General features: G+C 49.6%; 1 pseudogene; it reads left to right on the top strand.

Annotated features, from left to right (window-relative positions):
- The first annotated feature begins 1,259 nt into the window (after window positions 1-1,259).
- The window catches only part of LOC126084998 (zinc finger protein 883-like), a 28,185-nt pseudogene continuing 14,721 nt past the window's right edge, over window positions 1,260-14,723 (top strand).

Genomic DNA, 14,723 nt, shown 5'->3' on the forward strand with positions numbered 1-14,723 from the left:
TTGTCCTTTTAATGATTATATAGTGTTCTTCCTTATCCTTTATGATGGATTTAACTTTAAAGTCTATTTTGTCAGAAATTAATATTGCCTCTCCTCCTCTTTTTTGATTGTTGTTTGCTTGGTATATTTTTTTCCATTCTTTGAGTTTTAGTTTGTATCTCTAAGTCTAAGGTGTGTCTCTTTTAGGCAGCATATAGATGGATGGTGCTTTTTAATCCATTCTGCCACTCTCTGTCTCTTTATTGGTGCATTTATTCCATTTACATTCAGCATAATTATGTATAGGTATGAATTTAATACTATCATTTTGATGACTTTTTTTGTTTGTTATTGAGTTTCTTTTTCCCACTTACGTGCTGAGTAGATTATATATTGTCCTTTCCTCATATTTGTTTTTGTTGGTGTTTTTTCTGCTGAGTCTCTATTTTTTTCTTGTATTTTATTTTGATGTGTAGGATAGTTTGTCTCCTTTGCGGTTACCTTAATATTTACCCCTATTTTTCTAAATTTAAACCTAAGTTTTATTACTATTATCGGCCATCTTGACTCCGCCCCCTCCACTGGGTTTTCAATAGCTGACTTGTCAGAAATTTTTCAGAAGGAGATCACCGGACCTTCCTTCAGAAGTAGATGACCAGCTGTTAACAGTTAACACCACTCATGGACTTCTTAAAAGATACTCTTAAAAATAAGTGCCCCACCCCCAATAACATTATAACAGTTAATATAAAATAATGCCTTAATATCATCAGCTATTCAGCATTCACACCTCTCTAAGGAAAGGCAAACTATTTTAAAAGTATTTTTCCTCTCATATAATAGTATAAACTTGTGATCTTGTTAAAGGCAGTTTTTCTTCTTTGCTTTTCACTGGGAACGCCTTGGTCTCAGCTGCAGGGCTGTGGGGAGGGAGATGCTGAATATTTGGGGGACTTTTGGCCTCTCAGAGCTTAAAAAACAACTTAGGGCACCTAGTAATGAGGCATGGAGCAAAGAGTGAAGTCTGTCCTTTGCCGAACTCTTCCTGCCTCTGCAGTGGCCCAGCTGGGAGGTCCAGGTGGGGCGGGGCCAGGGGAGGGGTAGATAGAGCATATCACCACCTCCCCGCGTCCTCCCCCTCTCTCGGCACCGCCTGTCGGCTTTGGGACTACATTTCCCAGCGGCTCCCGCGCGCTACCCGGGCTGGGGCCCCTTGGAGGACACCAGGAAACGGGAGCAGCGTGGCGCGGGCATTCTGGGACTTGTAGTTTGGCGAGAGGCACTCGGGAACGCTGGGGTCCGGGTTTGGGTTTGAATTTCTCCCACTCGCTTTCGTCTCTGGGTGAAGGCGGGCTGCGGCGCTGAGCGGTGAGTCAGCCGCGGGAGTGGATGGGTGGTGGGTCGCGTTCTGTGAGAGGGAGAGAGAGGGGCACCATAGAGTGAGGGTCGCCTGTGCCTGCCAGAGCGGGGATGGGGGAGAGTGTTGGAGGTTGTGGAGGTGGCTTGGGTGCGCGCTAATGGGAGTGAGAGTAGCTTGGTCCGTGACCAGCTCTGCCTGGCATGAATGTGCTTTGGAGGGTGGGGGGTATGAGGGTGGGTGCGAGGGAGAGGGAAATACTGTGGCTGGGAGTGACTTTTGGGGCCCTCGGGGTGAGTGGGGCTGACTCGGAGTGTGTGTGAATGTGCTCGTGTCCGTATCTGTTACCAAAACCGAAAAACCAAACCCGTTGCCGTCGAATCCATTCCGACTCATAGAGACCCTATAGCACAGAGTAGAACTGCCCCACAGGGTTTTCAAGGAGTGCCTGGTGGATTCAAACTGCTTATCTTTTGGTTAGCAGCCCTAGTTCTTAACCTCTGCACCACCAGGATTTTCCTATGTTTGTTACGGGGCAGACAATTTTGTAGGGTCGTGTATGTGGGGCTGCCTGTCACACCATGAGCGTCTGCCTCTGTGTCTCAGGCTGTGGGTGTTTGTGGGCTGTGTGAGTGGGGCTGGGTCACACCGCCTGTGTGTGTGTGTGTGTGTGTGTGACTGTTTTTCTGTGCCCAAGGCTGTGGCTTTTTGTTAGACTGAGCAAGGGTCGCTGGGTCTGACATGTGAGTTTGTGGGTATTTGTGTCTGTGTGGCTGCAGTTGAGTATTATTGTGTGTCTGAATCTGGTTATCTGGCGTTTTGTCTGTGTGAAGGTGTGAGTTTGTGTCAGACCATGTGCATGTGGCTGAGTCTCTTCCTGTGTATGTGTGTAGCTGACTGTGTGCTTGTATGAGTTTTGTGAATCTTTGTGAGTCATAAATTCTAATCCAATTGTGTGAGTGTGGCCAGGTATGACTGTGTGTGATTGTTTGTGTCTGAGTGTGTGTCTGGTTCTGTGTGTGTAGTATACCTGTGCCTGACAATGTGAGTTTGTGTGTACCTTAGGATGCGTCTATGTGAGTTTGTGTTTGATTGTGCATGTTTGTATCTGAATTTGTGCATTTGTATGAATGTGTGATTGTATGGCTTTGTGTGTATTTGAGGCTGTGTCTGACTCATTGGGCACGTTTCAGTCCAACTGTTTGAGTTCATGTGAATCTGAGTGTGTCTCTGTGGTTGGGTGAGTGTGTACCCAAGCTTGTAAGGGTGCATGTATCTGAGCCTCCCAGTAATCATTTATCTGGGTCTCTGTGAGCTTGTGTGTATTTCACTGTGTGTCTGTATGATTGTGAGATCGTGTGAGTTTACGTGTAACTATGTCTGTGTGACTGTGTGTATTTGAGGCTGTGTGCGTTTCTGTGTATTGAGTCTGTGTCTCTGTGACTGTGCACGTTTGTGTGTATCTAAGTCCGTGCCTAGGTCAGCGTATGCCCGAGTGTGTCTCTCTGACTTGGTTCTGGTTGGCTGTGCCTGGGTGTTAGTGTGGCAGTGCCGGACTACTAACAAGTGTGCACATTGGCGTGTGTGTTAGTGCGGGTGCGTATAGGATCTGCGTGTCCGTGAACGTACCACCGCGCCAATTCATTCACGCGCTCTTTGGCCCATGTGGTCCTGGGGTACCTCGTGAGTCTGCCCCGCGCGAACGGGGGTGTCAGGCACTGCCCAAGCCTCCCTGTCCCGTCCAGCCTGCGCGCGGCTGGCGTCGAAGCCGCGCCCGGATGCTGCACTGGAGTAGTCTGGTGGCGGCCACCGGGTCTGGCGCCCGCGCACAGGCGGGGCACTAATGGGCCCTGTGGCCAAGGCGCAGAGCGCGTGCTGGGCGAGGGCCGTTGACGCAGCTGCGTAGCGCATGAGACCCGCCCAGCGGATCACCTGAGACCCCGAGCCAGACTGAAGATCCTGGGGTCGCTCCGAGGGTGGTCGGCAGTTCTCGGGACGTTTCTGAGTCGCGGGGCGACTCCGGAGTCGTGGATTTCTCCAGCCACCGCGAGGGGAAGATACGGAAGGGGTTGGGGCCGGCCTAGAGGAGTGGACTGCGGGGACGCCCTCCAGGACGTGCCTGGGGGCCCAGGTCCGGAGGGATTTAAGGGACAGGTGGGGCAGGCCTTGGTGCATGCTAGTCTGTAGGATGAAGCCAGGGATGTCGAGGAGGGCTCCAGGATGTTGAGAGGTCAGCTGGGGGCCAACAGGGTCAGTTATCGCCTTTATCTGTTGGGGGAGAGGGGAATGATGTTATGGCGGAGTCCTGAGGGCAGTTTAAGGGCATGAGACTTCAGAGTACCCTTCAGGAGGCGATATTGGGGTCTGCGAGATCGTGGATGAAGATACTTGTATAAGCAGACCACTTGGAAAATGGTTAGAAAAGGGCTGGGGGAGCTCAAGTGAGTCTGCGCGTTGGGCGGGAGCTTGGGGGCTCCTGGGCAGTGAGCCTGAGGGCACGCCTTTCTGAGGGTGGCAGCTCTGCGTGGAGTGGGTCCTCAAAGGGAGGCCGAGTGAGAGGAGGTCTGTGCGGACAGGAGGGTGATTCGGAATTTTGGGGAGTGCATCTGCAGATGTGTGTGTCCCCAAGTGTGTGTGCATGTCACACTGGAATGTGTGTACAGGCTGGGTTTCAGTACCTCCAGACAGGCATGTCAGCCTGAGTGGATGGGTTTCTCAGGGCATTCCTGGAGTGTGTGTCTGCATGGTGTTTGTACCTATATGCTCAGGTGTCCTCAGTCTTTATCTGAAAATGTGTGTGTACATGTTTGTGTATTTGTGTGTGTGTGTGTGTGTGCATGGGTGTCCCCAGGGTTTGAAGGGGTATCTGCGTCTTTGTGGTGGGCCCTGCAGATAGGGTCCTTGTGTTTCTGAGGGGAGGGGGTGTCTCGGAGTTTCCAGGGGTGTGTGTCGGCCAGTGGGAGTGGAAGGGTGTCATTGCCTCTGTGTGTGGGTGTGTGTGGGGTGTGTGTGTGTGTGCGTGTGTGCACGCGCGCTAAGGGCTATGTGTCCGTGAGCGTACTCTGGAGCCCATTCACTCACGCGCTCCTTGGCCCCGCCCCACCCATCCTTTGAGCCAGGACCCTGCACCAGCGAGAGTCCGGTAGCGGCTGTGGGAACCCGCGCCCTTGCGCAGAAAGGGCGCTAATTCCCACCCCCTTCTCTTTTTTTTCTCCCCCTTTTTTTCAGAGCGGCGGAGGCGCCACCGAACCGGCTGGAGGGCGCAGAGCACCCGCCGGGCGACCAGCAGCAGCGCCCTGCTGAGCGCCTTAGACCAGGGCGCCGGAGCGCCTGAGACCCCGATTCAGGTTGAGGACCTGGGGATCGTGCACGAGCGGCTAGCAGTTTTCGGGGCTTTTCCAAGCTGCGGGGCGACTGACTCCGGAGGCCTGAATTTCTCAGGCCTCCAAAAAGGGAGGCAACGGAGGGGGGCTGGCCCGGAGTCAGGGTCTTGTTGGCTATAGGTTAGAGGAGGCCAGGTCTTGGTGCTTGCTAGTCTTATGGGGGAGGCGGTTGTCGGGAAGACTCCAGAACGTTTGAGGGGTCATTTCGGGGCAAGGGGGTCAGTTACCGAATTGATCTGCTAGGGCAGAGTAGAACGATTTGTGGGGGGAGTCCTGAGAGCAGTTTGTGGGGCATGAGTCTTCGACAAGCCCCTCAGGAAGTGTTTTCCGGGTCTGCGACACAGTGGATGGAGATACACGGATAAGGAGACCCCATGGAAAATGGTTGGGAAAGGGCCGCACTGGCGTTGTGGACCTCAGTTGAGTCCGCATGTGGGGAGGGGATCCTGGGGGTGCGTGGGGCTGGGAGCCTGGGGCCCTGCATCCTCGAGGGTGGGCAGCTCTTGGTGGAGGGGTCCCCAGGGGGAGGTGGAGACAGAGTGAAAGGGGGTCTCTGCAGCCAGGAGGATGACTGGTATTTTCATGGCGTGCGTCTGCAGATGCTTGTGTGTCCCCGAGTGTACGCATGTGCATGTCTAGGCTTGTGTGCCTGTGTAGGATAATCTCAGTGTCTACCAATAGGCCTGTCCGCTTGAGTGGGTGGGTTTCTCAGGAGCTCCCTGGAGTGTTTGTCTGCAAGTGTGTTTGTGCCTATATGTCTGGGTGTCCTCAGTGTTTATCTGAAAAAGTGTGTGTGTGTAGACCTGTCCGGGATCTGGGTCTGAGGCCTTTAGGGATCAGGCTTTGGCGCATGCTAGTCCAATGGGGGATTAAGGGGTGTCCAGGAGGGTTCCAGGATGTTTGAGGCGTCAGTTGGGGGTCAGCAGAGTCAGTTATGGAGTTGATCTTGCTAGGGCAGAGTAGGATGATTTTGGGGGGGATCCCTGAGGGCAATTTTGAGGGTGTGGGGCTCTGGGGGCACCCCGCAGCAGGCATTTTTTGGGGTCTCCAAGACCATGGATGAAGAAAAGGGCTGGGATGGAGGAGGGGACCTTAAGTGAGCCTGTGCATAGCACGGGAGCCTGGGAACACACGCATGTCGGAGTGTGGATAGCTTTGCGTGGACAGGTCCCTGGGGAGGCCCAGGCAAGTGAGAGGGTGTCTGCGCATCAAGGAGGGTAACTCAGAGTTTGGGATGTGGACAGGCGGGCACAGAGCAGCTTCAGGAAAGGGTCCCTTTGGCACTTCTGGAGCGCCTGAGACCTCCAGCCAGACTGAAGACCTCGGGGTCGCTCTGAGGGCGGTTGGCAGTTCTCCAGGCATTTCTGAGCTGCATGCGACTCAGGGTGGGTGGATTTCTCATGCCACAGAGAGGAGAGGGGACTGAGTGGAGGCGATGAAGGGGGGTTGCGGCCAGTCTGGAGGAGGGGACAGCAGGGACACTATCCAGGACAGGTCTGGGGCCCCGGGTTTGGTTCTGGAGGACTTTGGTGGGCAGGAGAACCAAGCCTTGTTACATGCTAGTCTGATGGGAGTAGAAGGTGGGGGCGGGAGGGGCTTCAGGGAGGGCTCCAGGGCATTTGAAGGGCCAGGTGGGAGCTAATGGGGTCCGCTACTGACTTGATCTGCAGGGACAGAGGAGAATGATTTTGGAGAGGAGCCCTGAGGGCAGTTTGGGGGCTATGGGGGTTTTGGGGTACCCCTCAGAATATATTTTTGGGGTCTACCAAGTGTGGACGAAGATACACAAATAAGGAGGCCACTGGGAAAATGGTTAGAAAAGGGCTGGTGCACATCCTGGAGGCGAGACCCGATAGGGGTGGAAGATGTTTTAACTACAGTGGAAGGATCCCCAGGGTGAGGCCTAGGCTGAGTGAGAGGGGGTCCGTGCAACTGGGGAGGTGACTCTGAGTTTCAGGGTGTGAGTCTGCAGATGGATTCATGTTCCTGAGTGTGTGTGTGCATGTCCATGTTTGTGAGGGTCTCAGTACGTACATAGAGGCCTGTCAGCCTGAATAGGGGGGGTGCAGTGAGTAGTTTTCAGCATTCCTCTGGATTGTATGGCTGTAAATGTGTTTGTGCCTGTATGTCCAGGTGTCCTTGGTGTTTATCTGAAAATGTGTGTTTGTGTAGGCGTGTCCTGGGTCTGGGTCTAAGGACTTTAAATGTCAGGTCTTGGTTTGTGATAGTCTGCTGTAGGAGGCAATGGGTCATCTGGGAGTGCTACAGAAAGAACACTGAGGGGTCAGTTTGGGGCTAACGAGGTCAGCTATTGACCTGATCTGCTGAGGCGAGAAGAATGATTTTGGGGGGGATCCCTGAGGGTAGTTTGGGGGATGTGGGGCTTTGGGGTATCCTTTAGGATGTGCTTTTGGGGCCTGTGAGATCGGGGATGAAGACACTTGCATAAGGAGACCGCTTGGAAAATGGTTAGAAAAGGGCCCGGGTGGGAGTAGGGGAGTTCAAGTGAGTCTGTGTGTGGGGCAGAGAGCCTGGGGGCGCACATCTTGGAGGGGGCGGGGTATGGGTGGGTCCCAAGGGTTGTGCTGAGGCCGAGCCAGGGGGGGGTCTGTGTGTCTGGCAGGGTAACTCTTAGTTTCAGGATGACTGTCTGCAGATGCGTTTCTGCATCTGTTTGTCCTCAAGTTTTCGTGTGTGTATGTGCATGTGTGCATGTATGGGGGGGGTCTTGGTACCTACACGCAGGCTTGTCATTCTGAGTGGGTGGGGTGATGCTCAGTGTTTCTCTGAAATGTGTGTCTGCAAGTATGTTTGTGCCTGTATGTCCAGGTGTCCTCAGTGTTTATCTGAAATGTGTGTTTGTGTCTACAGGTGTCCCAGGCCTAAGTCTGAGGGCTTAAGAGGTCAGGCCTTGGTTCATGCTAGTCCAACGAATGAGGCAGGGCCATGTGGGAGGGCTCCAGGACATTTGAGGGGACAGTTTGGGGCTGAGGAGATCAGGTACCAACTTGATCTTCTGGGGCAGAATAGAATGATTTTTGGGGGGGGTCCCTGAGGGCAGTTTTGGGAGTGCGGGGCTTCAGGGCACCCCTCAGGAAGCATTTGAGGGGTCTGTAAGACCATGGATGAAGATATGTGGTTAAGGAGACTGGTTCGAAAAGGGCTGGGTTGGGGATGGGGGACCTCAAGTCAGTCTGCATGGGGTGGGGAGTCTGGGGTGTGCATCTTAGAAGAAGTGTAGCCCTGCGTGGGTCTTCAGGGCGAGTACAAGGCTGAGTGAGAGGGGCTTTGCACAGCCAGGAAGATGACTGTGAGTTTCGGGTGTTCATCCACATGTGCATAGGTGTGTGTACATGTGTATGCTTCCATGTGTGTTCAGAGTGGGGGTGGCCGGGTGCTTACAAAAAGGCCTGTCAGCCTGAGTGGGGGCAGGCAGTTTCTCAGTGTCCCTGCAGTATGTGTCTGCAAGTGTGTTTGTGCCTGTATGTCTGGGTGTCATCAGTGTTTATCTGAAAATGTGTTTGTGTCTACACGTTTGTGTGTGTGTGTGCGTGTGTGTGTGTATGCCTGGTGTCCCTGAAGTTTGAAACTGAGTGTGTATCAGCATGTTTGTGGTGGGGTCTGCAGATGAGTCTCTTTGTTTCTAAAAAGGCCTTCAAGGCTTAGGATAGGGAGGGGAAGTCTTTGAGTTTCCAGGGGTACGTGTCGGCCAGTGTGGGTGTGAGGGCATCATTGCCTGTGTGTGTATGTGTGTTTTCATGGGAGGGGGGTGGTGGTCTGTGAGTTGTGTATTTGAGCCTGCATATCTGTGTCTATCTGACTGTGTCTGTGGGTCTCACCTTGTGTCTCCAAGTTTTCAGGAGTTTGTGTGTTTGCATTGTCCGTGTGAGACCACATGCCTGGAGGCTCACTGCGTGTCTCATGATCCTGCCTGGACCCAGTCTTTGTCTGCCCAGCCCCCACAATCTGGCTGGCAGACCCTCTGAAGGCTCAGGGGCTCCATCCTCTTTGGTTCTCCCGCTACTGTGATTCACTTGCATGTGTGTGTGGAAGGCCTGGCCCAAGTCTGGCGGCTGGGTGCAGAGTACGGGGTGCTAAGAGGGAGACCGATGTCCCAGGCCCCAGAGACAGACAGGGACAGTGATGCCAGGAAGCTGGGGGCTGAACAGGTGGTGGAAGAAAGGACTTTCTGACGCTCACACTCTAAGAACAATAAAATTGTGCTCATACTCCATCGCAGGCCCTTTTGTGTGTGTGTGTGCATGCTGTTTGTTTATTATGGTAAAAATATAAAGAGTCCACATTTGCCAATTTGACATTTTTCATGTGTACAATTCAGTAAAACCAATTACATCGATTGTGTTTTGCAACCATTACCAATATCTGTTGTCAAATTTTCCCTCCCCATAAGCAAAAACTCAGTGCTACCTAAGCAATGACTCTCTTCTTTCCCCGTCCCTCCTGTCCCTGGTGCCCACTCTTAAACGCTTATGTCTGTACATTTGCCTCATCTACTTATTCGTCCTTTTCCGACCAACTTATTTCGCTCAGCATGATGTTTTCAACATTCATCCATGTTGTGGCATGCATCAGGACTTCATTTCTCTTAATGGAAGGCACTGTTTTAAACACTTAACATGCATTTAATCATTTAATCCTCACATTTAATGGTCTTTGCCCTCATTTTTATGGAGGGGGACCCTAAGGTGCCGAGAGGCTAAATGACCCCCGAATATAGGGTTATCAGATAAAATATAGAACACCCACTTCAATTTTCAAATTTATTTTTAACTGGGGTAAATATATGTGAAATGAAACATTTGCCATTTGTACCTTGTCCATACGCACAATTTAGAGACACTTAAGTGAAGGAGCCCTGGTGGTGCAGTGACTAAACACTTGGCTGCTAACTGAAAGGTCAGTGGTTCAAACCCACCAGCCAGCATGTGGAATAAAAGACCTAGCGATCTGCTTCTGTAAAGATTACAGCCTTGGAAACCCTATGGGGCTGTTCTACCCTGTCCTACAGGATCCCTATGAGTCGAAAGCAACTAGACAGCAACGAGTTTGGCTTTTGGAATTGTGATCAGGCCCCCTTAAATTTGAATTTTCAGATAAATGGTGACTATCTTTATTATAAGTATGCCCCACATATTGCGTACCTACACTTAAAAACAATTAAGTAAAATCAATAAACAGTAATTTTAAAATATAAGTGTGTTCTGTGCAGTATTTGGGACATATTTATATTTAAAATATTATTTATTGTTTATCTGAAATTCAAATCTTACTGGGTGTCTTGCGTTTTTATTTGCTAAATCTGGCAACTCCTAAGGGCACCCAGGTAGTGAGAGCAGGCTGGGGCCTCCTTACCCACCAGACTGCACAAAGTCCATGCCTCACTGCTGTGCCCTCCTGCCTCCTCCAATGCTAGGGCAGAGGTCAAAAGTGTGGTCCCAGGAAGCCCACACCCAAGCCTCCCTATTTACCATTGTTGCGCCAGCCAGTGCTGTGTCTGAGGGCTCACATGGACTGGCTCGTCTCATAGCACCCGCTTGGGGGCACCAAGGCTCAGAGAAGCAGAGATATTTGCCTGAAAGGGTGGAGCTGGGATTTGATCTTATGCAGCCCAGTTTAGGAGTTTCAGGGTCTTGGGTCTAAACCATTATGTCCTGCTGCCTTGTAGCTTTAGGACAGAGCTGAAAAGACCAAGGAGGCTAATAGTCATTAGGAGCATCATTTATTGAGCACTTGCTCAAATCACCAGGGGACAATTTAACACAGAGCTTCAGCTTCAGGGCTTCCCAGTTACCCAGACCCATTCCAAGGCTTTGGCTGGGCCCAGCAATACACTGTAGATATTATTATGTAATCATTTTAGAAACATACAACACATACACATACACATGCTGCAGGCATGTGACCGTGTACCTGGAGGGTCACTGTGTATCTCATGATCCTGCAGGGCTCAGTACCTCTCCCCAAACCACCCCAACTCAGGTGGCAGACCCTCTGAGGCTCTGGGGCTCCGTCCTGTTTAATTCCCCCGCTACTGCTATTCGCTTGCATGTGGAAGGCGTGCATGTATATAAGACCTTGGATGGTACAAACGGTTAATGTGCATGGCTGCTAACCGAAAGGTTGCATCTTTTCAAGTACACCCAGTGGCACGTGGAAGAAAGACCAGGTGATCTGCTTCCATGAAGATAACAGCCAAGAAAATCCTATGAAGCTCAGTTCTACTCTGTAACACATGGGGTTGCCATGGGTTGAAATCAACTCAATGGCAATGGGTTTAGGGTTTTGTTTTGTTTTGTTTTGTTTTAAATACGTTTGTCTATTCAACTGCCAGGCAATTTTGTATTCATATTTTTTCTAGTATTTTTCTTAGTGAGGGATTTCTCTTAGCTCCAACTCCCATAAGACCTGGCCCTGCCTTTGCCAGGTGATGCCAACTGCTCTCCAGTTACCATCCAACTGATCTTTGAAACAACTCTGGGAAGGAGACCGAAAGGTTGGTGGTTCGAATCCCCCCAAAGGTGCCTTATAAGAAAGACCTGGTGATCTACTGCCATTTCCCAGTTAAGGACACTGTCTTCCTTAGTTATCTAGTGTTGGTATAACAGAAATACCACAGGTGGATGGCTTTAATAAACAGAAATTTATTCTTTTTCACAGTTTAGGAGGCTAGAAGTCCGAATTCAGGGTGCAAGCTCCAGGGGTAAGGCTTTTTCTCTCTGCTGACTCTGGGGGAAGGTCATTGTCCTCAGTCTTCCCCTGGTCTAGGAGCTTCTTAGTGCAGGGACCCCAGGTCCAAAGGACACACTATGCTCCCAGCACTTCTTTCTTGATGGTATGAGGTCCCTCTTGTCTGTGCTGACTTCTCTGTTTTACATCTCAAAAGAGATTGACTCAAGATATAACCGAATCCTGTAGATTGCATCCTGCCTCATTAACATAACTGCTTCTAATCTTGCCTCATTAACATCATAGAGGTTAGGATTTACAACACATAGGATAAATACATCAGATCACAAAATAGAGGGCAACCACACAATACTGGGAATAGTGGCCTGGCCAAGTTGACACACATTTTGGGGGGACACAATTCAATCCATAACAGACACAAACACTTGGGGAGGTGAGATCACCTTCCCAAAACCACCCAGTTGCTGAGTATGGTGCTAGGATTTGAACCTAGGCCATCTGGCTCCTCAGTCCATGTCCTAACCACTCTGGTCTCCTGCTCTTTAAGGGGGCCTGAGGTGTCGCTGTGGGCAGGATGCACATGATACTGCATCCTGACACCAGCAAGAGCAGAGGGAGACTGTGGAGGTGAAGACTGAGCTACTTGATGACGGAGGCGAGAAGCCTACAGAATGGATAAGTGGGGAGGGCACCCAGGGTGGGGCTGATACAGGCAGAGTTTAGACTCAAGACTCACCCCTTAATAGCCTCCCACTGGCTGCTCTCAAGAGTCCCTGGGTGGTGGAAATGGTTAAGCACTCCTCTACTAACCGAAAGGTTGGTGGTTCGAACCCAAACAGAGGCCCCTTGGAAGAAAGTCTGGGCGATCTGTTTCCTAAAGGTTATAGCCTTGAAAACCCTATGGAGCTAAGTTCTACTCTGCACACATGGGGTTGCCATGAGTCAGAATCAACTTGGCAGTAACTGGTTTGGTTTTTGGTTTGGCTGCTCTTGGGGTGGGAGGAGACCGTGGGGCACCAGGGATGGAACCTCATACTCAACCCAGCAAATATTTCACAGGAATGGTTCCTGGCACCGCCCTACTTGAAACCTGCAGGGTGTCTCATGGAGCTGGAAGAAATGGGGGGTCTTCATTGTGGCCTAGAGTCCTCACCTGGCCTGGCCCTGCACCCATATACCTGGTCAGGGGGCTGTGGGATCATCCAGATGGGAGATGATGGTGGCCTGATGTGAGGAGTGGCGGTGGATGTGGGCAGAGTGAATGTAAGAGGTGCAGCCCCTGGGTCCTGTTGGTGGCTTGGCCAGCCAAGGAAGGGCTGTTGGACTTGTTGTGATGCTTTTTATTATTTTTTAAGACCGTTTTTATTTTTTAAAACAATTTTATTGTGCTTTAGGTGAAAGTTTATAGTGCAAGTTAGTTTCTCATTCAAAAATTTATACACAAATTGTTTTGTGACATTGTTTGCAATCCCCACAATGTGACAACACTCTCCCCCTTTCCACCCCAGGTTCCCTGGGTCCATTTGTCCAGTTTTCCTGTCCTTTCTGCCTTCCTGTCTTGTTTTTGGGCAGGAGTTGCCCATTTGGTCTCATATATTTGATTGAACTAAAAAGCACATTCCTCACGTGTGTTGTTATTTGTTTTATAGGCCTATTTAATTTTTGTCTGAAAAGTGGGCTTCAAGAGTGGCTTCAGTTCTGAGTTAGCAGGGTGTCTGGGGGGCCGTAGTCTCAGGGGTTCCTCCAGTCTCTATCAGACCAGTAAGCCTGGTCTTTTTTTGTGAATTTGAATTTTGTTCTACATTTTTCTCCCACTCTGTGCAGGACTCTCTATCATGATCCCTGTCACAGCAGTTGTTGGTGGTAGCAGGGCATCATCTAGTTCTTCTGGGCTCAGGTTCTTGGAGGCTGGGGTTCATGTGGTCCTTTAGTCCTTTGGGCCAATATTTAGCTTGTGTCTTTGGTTTTCTTCATTCTCCTTTGCTCTGGTTGGGATGGGACCAAGAGATGTATCTCAGATGGCTTCTCGCAAGCTTTTAAGACCCCAGATACTACTCACTAAAGTAGGATGTACATTTTCTTTATGAACTATGTTTTGCCATTTGACCTAGATGTCCCCTGAGACTATGGTCCCAGCCCTCAGCCCCAGCAACTCAGTCCCTCAAGATGTTTGTATGTGTCTAGGAAACTTCTATGACTTTGATTTGGTCAAGTTGTGCTGACTTCCCCTGTATACGTTGTCTTTCTCTTCGCCAAAGTTGACACTTGTCTACTATCTAGTTAGTGGTTTCTCCTCCCCACTCCTTCCCTCCCTCTTACCATCAAAGATTGTTTTTTACTATGTGTAAACTTTTTCTTGAGTTTTTATAATAGTGGTCTCATACAATATTTGTCCTTTTGTGACTGACTTATTTCACTCAGCAGATGCCTTCTAGATTCATCCATGTTGAGATTCATCATTGTTCTTTATTATTGCCTAGTAATCCACTGTGTGTATGTACCTTAATTTGTATATCCATTCATCTGTTGATGGGCACTTAATTTGTTTCCATCTTTTTGGTATTGTTATTATTGCTGAAATGAACATGAATGTGCATGTCTAGTCGTGTGATGGCTCTTATTTCTCTAGGATATATTCCTAGGGGTGGGATTGCTGAATTGTATGGCATTTTCCTTTCTACCTTTTTAGGGAGGCACAGTATTGTTTTCCGTAGTGGTCGTACCATTTTACATTCCCACCAGCAGTGCATAAGAGTTCCAATCTCCCTGCAACCTCTCCAACATTTATTATTTTCTGTTTTTTTTTTTTTTTTAACTAGTGTCAGTATTGATGGGGTGAGATGATATCTCATTGTGGTTTTGATTTGCATTTCTCTAATGGCTAATGATTGAGAGCATTTCTTCATGTGTCTGCTAGCCACATGGTTGTCTTCTTTGGTGAAGTATCTGTTCATATCCTTTGCCCATTTTTTAATTGCATTATTTGTCTTTTTGTTGTTGAGGTGTTGAAGTATTTTTAGATTTTAGAGATTAGACCCTTGTCGGATATGTCATAGCCAAAATTCTTTTCCCAGTCTGTAGGGTCTCTTTTTACTCTTGGTGAAGTCTTTTGATGACTGTAAGTGTTTAATTTTTAGGTGCTCCCAGTTATCAAGTTTATCTTCTGGTTTTTGTGCATTGTTAGTTGTGGTTTGTATTTTTTTTTTTTTAACTTTTTATTTTGAAATCATTATGGATTCTCAGGAAGTTGAAAAAATAGTCCAGAGAGGTCCCTGTTGACCTTCGGGATGTGATTT

The sequence above is a fragment of the Elephas maximus genome, chromosome 11 (assembly GCF_024166365.1).
Source record: "Elephas maximus indicus isolate mEleMax1 chromosome 11, mEleMax1 primary haplotype, whole genome shotgun sequence".
Taxonomy (NCBI): domain Eukaryota; kingdom Metazoa; phylum Chordata; class Mammalia; order Proboscidea; family Elephantidae; genus Elephas; species Elephas maximus.